This window comes from Aegilops tauschii, chromosome 7 (assembly GCF_002575655.3).
Source record: "Aegilops tauschii subsp. strangulata cultivar AL8/78 chromosome 7, Aet v6.0, whole genome shotgun sequence".
NCBI lineage: Eukaryota > Viridiplantae > Streptophyta > Magnoliopsida > Poales > Poaceae > Aegilops > Aegilops tauschii.
The window spans coordinates 121,794,725-121,804,050 of record NC_053041.3 but is presented as its reverse complement, the minus strand read 5'-3'; the positions used below and the strand labels follow the sequence as shown (position 1 = coordinate 121,804,050).

The window sequence follows — 9,326 nt, the reverse complement described above, 5'->3', positions numbered from 1 at the left end:
TACCATTCTATAACCTGTAACAATTCTTTGTGGAATCAATTCATCTTTATCATTAGGAACAACAGTAATACCTCCCTTCTTAGGGACACAATGGACAGGACTTACCCACTGACTATCAGCAATGGGATAAATTATACCTGCCTCTAGAAGCTTTAGTATTTCCTTTCTTACCACTTCTTTCATCTTAGGATTTAACTGTCGTTGGTGGTCAACAACCGGTGTAGCATCTTTCTCCAATTTTATTTTGTGCTGGCATAAAGTGGGACTAATGCCCTTAAGATCATCTAGAGTGTATCCAATAGCAGCACGGTGCTTCTTCAGAGTTTTCAATCATTTCTCTTCTTCCTTCTCTGAAAGGTTAGCACTAATAATAACAGGATATATCTTTTTCTCATCAAGATAAGCATATTTAAGAGTATCAGGTAATGGTTTAAGCTCAAACACGGGATCACCCTTGGGTGGAGGAGGATCCCCTAGAATTTCAACAGGCAAGTTGTGTTTCAAAATAGGTCCTTGTTTAAAGAATACTTCATCTATTTCCCTTCTTTCATTCATAAACATATCATTTTCATGGTCTAGCAAATATTGTTCTAAAGGATCATTAGGAGGCACGGCAATAGAAGCAAGACCAATAATTTCATCTTTACTAGGCAATTCTTTATCATGGGGTTGTCTACGAAATTTAGCAAAATTAAAATCATGAGACATATCCCCTAAACCAATAGTAACAACATCCTTTTTGCAGTCTATCTTAGCATTAACAGTATTCAAGAAGGATCTGCCAAATATAATGGGACAAAAGTCATCTTGTGGGGAAGTAAGAACAAGAAAATTAGTAGGATATTTAATTTTCCCACACAAGACTTCAACATCTCTAACAATCCCAACTGGTGAAATAGTATCTCTATTGGCAAGATTAATTGTAACATCAATACCTTCTAACTCAGCAGGTGCAATATCATGCATAATTTCTTCGTATAAAGAATGAGGTATTGCACTCGCACTAGCACCCATATCACATAAGCCATGATAGCAATGATCTCCTATTTTAACAAAAATAACAGGCATGCCTACAACCGGTCTATGTTTATTTTTAGTATCGGGTCGAGCAATTCTAGCAGCTTCATCACAGAAATAAATAACATGCCCATCAATATTATCGACCAAGAGATCTTTAACCATAGCAATACTCGGTTCAACTTTAATTTGCTCCGGGGGTGTAGGTGTTCTAGTATTACTCTTACGAACCACAGTTGAAGCTTTAGCATGATCCTTTATTCTAACAGGGAAAGGTGGTTTCTCAATATAAGCGGTAGGAACAATAGGATCAACATTATAAGTGATAGTCTTTTCTTCAACTTTAATAGGTTCAACTACTTTTACTTCAATGGGAGGATGATATTTAAACCACTTCTCCTTAGGGAGATCAACATGAGTAGCAAAGGATTCACAGAAAGAAGCTATACTATCTCAGAGTCAAGTCCATATTTAGTGCTAAATTCACGAAAAGCATCGGTATCCATAAAAGATTTAACACAATCAAACTTAGGTGTTATACCTGACTCCTTACCTTCGTCGAGTTCTCAATCTTCAGAGTTGCGTTTAATTCTTTTCAATAAATCCCATCTGAATTCAATAGTCTTCATCATAAAAGAACCAGTACAAGAAGTATCGAGCATGGAGCGATTATTGAGAGAAAGCCGAGCATAAAAATTTTCTCTTGAGAGCTCATGATTGGGCAAGAATATAACATTGACTTAAGCCTCCCCCAATCTTGAGCGATGCTTTCTCCTTCGCGAGGCCAAAAATTATATATACTAGTCGTCGACCCGTGCATTCACATGGGCTAGTGTCTATTTTAATTGGATTTTATGTTTTGTTTGAACTCAAACATTTATTTATTTTATACATGCTCCAATTCCATATTTTCATTTACGAATTTCGCATGTTCACATGTAAAAATTGAAATTCTATATTCATGTGCCATATTGTGAAAAAAAAATATTCGCAAGTTTGGCAATATGCTACAACATTTGGTTAACTGTAAAAAATGGCAATTATGTATATAACATGAGTGTATATCATATTTACTATAAGTAAAAGTTGGAAAATAAATATCTTACTCTAGATTCATAGTGCTAAATATAGATTCGGCGTAGCGTTTTTGCAAACCATTAAAGCCTAGTTGTTAAAGGCCAAAGATGTATAGGTATATGCATTAGCATTTCAGTGAACTTATATCATATAATATATCCTTGCTGAAATTATGGTTGGTTTACGCTATGCTACTAATTTACTTCAGTTTTCTTGACGTGGAATTCATACTACTCATAGTTTAGAATGAGATATCTTCATTTTCTTTTATAACAAACTTCGATGGAGATGTTAGACCAACTGATTAAATGAAAACGGTCATTGTACAAACTTGAGTTTGTGATATCGCTACACGAAATTCCAGTATCTAGACGTCTGTACGGGCTAGCACTAAAAAAACACATAATAGTGACATTTTCAGTATGTTCATTTTGCAAATTCTTTCCACAATAATATAGAAAAATATCCAAATTATTATTATCCAGGCATATTAAGTTCTCAACTGCTTCAAACTTTCCATAGGACAAAATACTATATTCTTTGAATAAGTTCCTGATGGCCTGCATTATATGTTATAATTTGGTGGTCAATAAGATATAAAAGAAAATGAATTAATGGACACCGGATGTTTGAATAACCTTAGTGAGCTTTGAAGTATATATAATACTATGTACAACGGAAAGAAATAAGAGCTATACTATAATATTCAAAATGAAGAGCAACTTGCGAACTTATCTGTTTGACGTTGATTGAAATTGAGGAAAAATTGGACCCCACAATCTAATACTAAATATGAAATATTAGATTTTAAACAAATGACATGCAAGTAAAATACTGATTAAAAACATGTAGCAGTTTATCATGATTATCCACATTGATTTAGAAACTCGTAATTAGGCATTTTACATATTCATATGATTTCAAACCAGCATTACCTTGGGACTTCTTTTAATTCTTAGCAATCAGTTATATAGTACATCATTTTTTTTTTTGCCATTCAGCATGAGTAGTTAGCTATCCTCTTAATAGAAGGTATATGGTATTCTTTTTGCTTTCTTAGATTCCGTGGTATTGTTTTTTGGTTGATACACCATTGGAGATCTAACATGTATAGTTCTACTTCCAAAAAAATACATGTATAGTTATCTCTTGTCATAGCTAGTTATAATTGTGAACATTCAAACAAAGCGATGTTGCATTAGATGGCATGTAACACATGTTTGATCACATCGACAATATATATTTCGGAGAAGCTAATCGATCTATTGTCATAATAGTGACAAAAACATATAGTAGTAGAAACATATTAAAACGTCTTATATTTATTTACAAAGGGAGTGCAATATATATGCAAAGATCTGTGGCATACGTTCATACGGAAATGTTGTAGTAACATCCATTCTAATAACATGTGACTTAGATCACTACCAGTTACATGAAAAATGCTTCACGGCCTTGTAAATTACCACCAAGTCCTCCCAGCGACTGGAGTTACTTCCGTCCAACCGAAAAACTGGTTTACAATCTATAAAGTAGAACAAAAGAACTGATTAGTAAAAATTAGCTTATTTTTAAAAAACATAGATTTTGTTCCTTTTAGTGAAGGCTAGCTACTAAAGTACAGTGCATGAACTATCTGTCATATGTATATCAACGGTACTTGCTTAAAAAAAGGTACGTATATCAACGCTATCCTTTCCTTGCTTTTCTCAAAATGGTTGCAGCAGTGGGAAGCTAGAGGCGCTTGCCATGAAGATTTCATTTTACATCAGTGATAACAGCAAGCTATAATAGATAGGAGAAAGCATGCATGATCCTTTCTGGTACAAACATCATGTTGACGTAAATTACATTGGCATGGAGGACATCGAGTCCAATGATTCTAAAGAGTTCTTCTACTGCGTTAGATATGTACGAAATACATATAGAATGAAAGCACACAGTATGAAGAGAATATGATTAATTAGTGTTCTGTGTTGTATCAGACTTGCAGTGAGAGAAGTAAAAATTAGGTGTAAAATGTGTTGGTTTCTACCAGAAACACATGTATAGATAAATATTCTACCATAGGATCAAGTTTATACAGAACTCCTACATTGCTCGGAGCAGGTAACAAAATTGGTGGCTGCCATGGGCTTTCCGCATTTTGTCTGTTCTCCACAAACGAAAATAATAGTCTGAAGTACAGCTTTATCACAGTACACACCTTTATCCACTGGATTCACCATTATGAGTAGAAAATACATGTCATTTTAGTTTACTTACAAAATTATGTTGTCAACAAAAGGCAAGCATGCATAAGCACTCCATGATGCTTGTACAAATTACATACTGGAAGCGAAACAATTTTCGATGAATTAAAGAAAAAGCTCTATGATTTCTCTATAAATTATGCAATGGAGCTCGTCAAATACCTTACTGGATTATTAAGATGCTATCATGTTTCTCTCCAATCTAGCTACATTGCAACACCAGAAGTAATTTCACTCGTGAGAAGTTTATTCTGAAACATAGTAAATTGCCAATTAATCAGTACTGATCCCTTTGTAGTATACATTTAAGGAAAAACTTCTCAGGACATAAAATAGATTTGATTCTTGGAAGTGGCACTACCTTACTACAATATGTTACAATAATAGGCATACTTCTAATTTCTATAATTTATTGAACAGCACATTGAAATGCTCTGTACACAGTGATTATGATCAACTTCAGTTATAAAAATCACTGTGAGATGCACTACCAATCTGAAACTAACTCTGTATGACATTCAGAGCATCATATTAAGGGCTTGAATTTACTAAATGGCAAAAAAGACAGATTAACTACCTGTGCGCTGATCCATAACATATATATCACAAACTCTTGCAGATCATATCTAATGAACTGCCGAATTAATACAAATGTGTGTTGTTTGTCAAACCTGTCATGCTTTAGTTCATAGTAAACTTGGTATATCCATCTCTAAACTTGCATACTACATGCCTAACTGTTGCAGCACCAAGATTTGACCTGCTGTTAGTAGTGTGACCAGCAGTGTGATTTTGTGGCTTATATAACCTCTGGAATGATAGAATGATAAGAACAATTTGCAGGTGAAGTACATTCGTACTATTGTTAATATTAGATTTAACTTGTCCAGTAAAATATATTTCTTGTTCTGGATTATTAATCCGGCAATCATACCATAATCATCACTCATCAGTATAGGTTCCACTATTGTTTGTAAACTCTGCAGACTATATGTATATGGCTAGGTAATGACAACATAAGGTGTGGTTGCAGACACAAAGTAAAAGATCATGGTGAAGTATAAAGCCCAAAACACATGCTCTTCCAAATAAATTTTGAAACAGAATAGCTTGCTACTTTACTCATGGTTTGGCATGTGGATTATACAGTGGCGTACCTCAGGTGGAGCACTGGCGGTCCTGTTCCGTCGAAGTTGTACATCGTTGTTCCAGAGAAAATTGTAGAACGGCAAGATTGTATACTTCTGTATAGGGGCTTGAGGCCATCTTTGATGTGGCAAAGAGAGCGTTCCATGTGGAGTCCATGTCCAACACCCATTAATGACGTGCTTGAGCAGGACAAAACATCCGAGTCGGCGACGCCCTCCATTTTTGCAGCCCGCATAGGCACCTCGACTTGCTCCCCTCGCAGCATGGCGTCGCTCTCATGGGTGTTCAGGGAAAAGAGCGGCATGGATGGGGGTGTGACCACGGTGAAGAGCACGGGAGCAGCTTTTCCAGTAAAATAGCTTTCTTACTCTGAATTATTAATCCAGCAATCATACCATAATCATCACTCAACATTATTGGTTTCACTCTTGTTTGTAAACTCTGCAGACTATCCGTATATGGCAAGTTAATGACGATAGAAGCTATGGTTGCAGGCACACAGTAAAAGATCATGGTGAAGTATAAAACCCAAAACACATGCTCTTCCAAATAAATTTTGAAACATAATAGCTTGGTACTTTACTCATGGTTTGGCATGTGGATTATACAATGATGTACCTCAGGTGTAGCACTGGCGGTCAGTGTTCCGTCAAAGATGTACATCGTTGTTCTAGAGAAAATGGTAGAACGGCGAGGCTGGATACTTCCACATAGGGGCTTGAGGACATCGTTTATGTGTCAAAGAGAGTGTTCCATGTGGAGTCCATGTCCGACGCCCATTACTGACGTGCTCGAGCAGGACACAAAATCTGAGTCGGGGACGCCCTCTATTTTTGCAGCCCGCATAGGCACCTCGACTTCTATATAGCCAGAAGGCATGCATGCTATACATGACCAATTTTATTCATAAATAGCTACAGAGATAAAACAGTTCATCTAAGGTTGGAGCGAGTACCTGTGGTGAGTGCCAACCACATCAGTAGACATGGACGATGTCATCTGGACAAAACAATGATATTGTTGTTATTGTTTCAATGAAGTATTGCTTGTCTCCGGTGGCTTGATATGCTAGATATATACTCCAAGTATCTGCAAAATGGTGCCATGCATCTCAGTATCCACAGGGAAAACATCTGTAGACGACTATCAGATTTGATGACATTAGTTATAATAAAGAGAGAAGAAATATAATTGGTGTTGTTGATACAGGCCGTGAGTTGCGACTTACATGGCACGAAGACACGGGCGTGTAGATTTAGCGAATCTGACTTCCCAATCAGGTTCCGGCAAGATGTGCCAGTACATACATACGTGCGCACAGCCATATATACAAATTAAAAGATAAGTATTTCTTCCAGCATGTAGCACACACATGTGAGATTGAATTGAATGCAATTAATAGGTTCTTGATCATAGATGCCTTCAGATTCACGAAGCTCGACTTGAACATAAATATAGACGTACGTGTACAACCTCCTAATCCAGCATGCACTACCGGCATGGATGGGGGCGTGACCACGGTGAAGAGCGCGGGAGCGCAGCGGAGGTGGGGGAGGGAGGTGGGTCGGAGGAGCTTCTCCGGAGGTCGGGTGGTGAGGACGTAGGACCATCGGCGGAGATCGGGATGGGAGGAGTGTCGCCGGAGGTCGGGGTAGAGGGGGCGCAGGACCACCGCGGAGGTAGGGGTGGGAGGTGGCGGCGGAGATCGAGGTGGGCGTGGCGGCGCTTCAGGAGGAGCGAGGGCGTGGCGTCGCTTCGGGGAGGAGGCGGAGATGGAGAAGGTTGGATGGCTTGTTGGGCCATAGAATGGGCTAACCCCACGCAGGAGACACGTGAGATTGGGAATTTCCCAGGCTAAAAACGAAGGCCCATATGATACTCCTACAACCGTGATCAGATTTAATCTTGACCGTAATAATTCGGTCCCACTGGATAAACGGCTGGTAATTTCTAATTAACGTGGTAATTTCTCAGCCTAAGTGTTTACCAAACAGGCGGTTAGGCGGAGGAATGGGAGTTTGCACAAGGGTGTTTATGAAGGGATTAGTCATGGAAAGTAGATTTTTACTCCCATTCCCTTGTTTGGTATATGATGGAAATTAGCGTGGGATAAAACTCTGCTCATGAATTAACAGGGTACCCCTGGGAAGAAATAGGTGGGAATTGGCTTCCTCAACTCCCATTCCCCTTCCTACTTAAACTCCCATTCCCTCTAATCAAACAGTGGACTTTTAATCTCCTCACCTCTCAACTCCCATTCCCCATCTCGAATTCCCCCGAACCAAACACGCTGTCTAGGGAGTCTAGGATTAGTATAGGTAGGTATAGATAATTACGATCACGATGAACCAGATGCATAGGATAAAACTTCTGATGAAATTCCAATTTCAATCGGTTGTAGTTCCATGATCCAATATCATTGCATAGCCTAAACCATGTCAATGCCTTTCCCTTCAAAGATAAAAGGAAGACCTTCTTCTTGATAACATCCTCGGGCATACCTGTAAGCTTAAATAATCCACAAACTTCATCCACATAGATTAGGTGCAAATCTGGATGCAATGTTCCATCTCCTGTAAAACGATTAGCTAGCAGTTTCTCTATCATACCCGAAGGAATTTTAAAGTAAACATTTTCAGTAGGTTCAGTAGGTTGAGGAGCAACTCTTTGCTCTACTGGTCGGGGTGAAGATACCTCGAACAAGCCCCTCAAAGGATTACTTTCCATAGTAACAAGTGACAGTAAATTTCAGCACACTATATAAATTTTTCCTTACCAAAGGCGCTTCCTCCCCGGCAACGGCGCCAGAAAAGAGTCTTGATGACCCACAAGTATAGGGGATCTATCGTAGTCCTTTCGATAACTAAGAGTGTCGAACCCAACGAGGAGCAGAAGGAAATGACAAGCGGTTTTCAGTAAGGTATTCTGTGCAAGCACTGAAATTATCGGTAACAGATAGTTTTGTGGTAAGGTAATTTGTAACGGGTAACAAGTAATAAAAGTAAATAAGGTGCAGCAAGGTGGCCCAATCCTTTTTGTAGCAAAGGACAAGCCTGGACAAACTCTTATATAAAGGAAAACGCTCCCGAGGACACATGGGAATTATCATCAAGCTAGTTTTCATCACGCTCATATGATTCGCGTTCGTTACTTTGATAATTTAATATGTGGGTGGACCGGTGCTTGGGTACTGCCCTTCCTTGGACAAGCATCCCACTTATGATTAACCCCTCTTGCAAGCATCCGCAACTACAAAAGAAGTATTAAGGTAAACTTAACCATAGCATGAAACATATGGATCTAAATCAGCCCCTTACGAAGCAACGCATAAACTAGGGTTTAAGCTTCTGCCACTCTAGCAGCCCATCATCTACTTATTACTTCCCAGTGCCTTCCCCTAGGCCCAAATAATGGTGAAGTGTCATGTAGTCGACGTTCACATAACACCACTAGAGGAAAGACTACATATATCTCATCAAAATATCGAACGAATACCAAATTCACATGACTACTTATAGCAAGACTTCTCCCATGTCCTCGGGAACAAACATAACTACTCACAAATCATATTCATGTTCATAATTAGAGGGGTATTGATGTGCATAAAGGATCTGAGCATATGATCTTCCACCGAATAAACCAACTAGCATCAACTACAAGGAGTAATCAACACTACTAGCAACCCACAGGTACCAATCTGAGGTTTTGAGGCAAAGATTGGATACAGGAGATGAACTAGGGTTTGAGAGGAGATGGTGCTGGTGAAGATGTTGATGGAGATTGACCCCCTCCCGATGAGAGGATCGATGGTGATGACGATGGTGATGATTC

The 9,326-nt window shown here is 38.6% G+C and overlaps 1 long non-coding RNA gene across 2 annotated transcripts; it reads right to left on the bottom strand.

Annotated features, from left to right (window-relative positions):
• Positions 1-3,386: 3,386 nt before the first annotated feature.
• On the bottom strand, positions 3,387-7,298 carry LOC109766895 (uncharacterized). 2 transcript variants are annotated; one of them, XR_002233738.4, is made up of 6 exons: positions 6,724-7,298; positions 6,451-6,584; positions 6,114-6,355; positions 5,504-5,943; positions 4,509-4,597; positions 3,387-3,619 (listed from the first exon to the last, which is right to left on the bottom strand). It is a non-coding gene; the product is annotated as an uncharacterized lncRNA (long non-coding RNA). The 2 variants fall into 2 exon arrangements; XR_002233739.4 differs by having other exon boundaries at positions 6,114-6,379; positions 6,724-7,252.
• Positions 7,299-9,326: the final 2,028 nt, after the last annotated feature.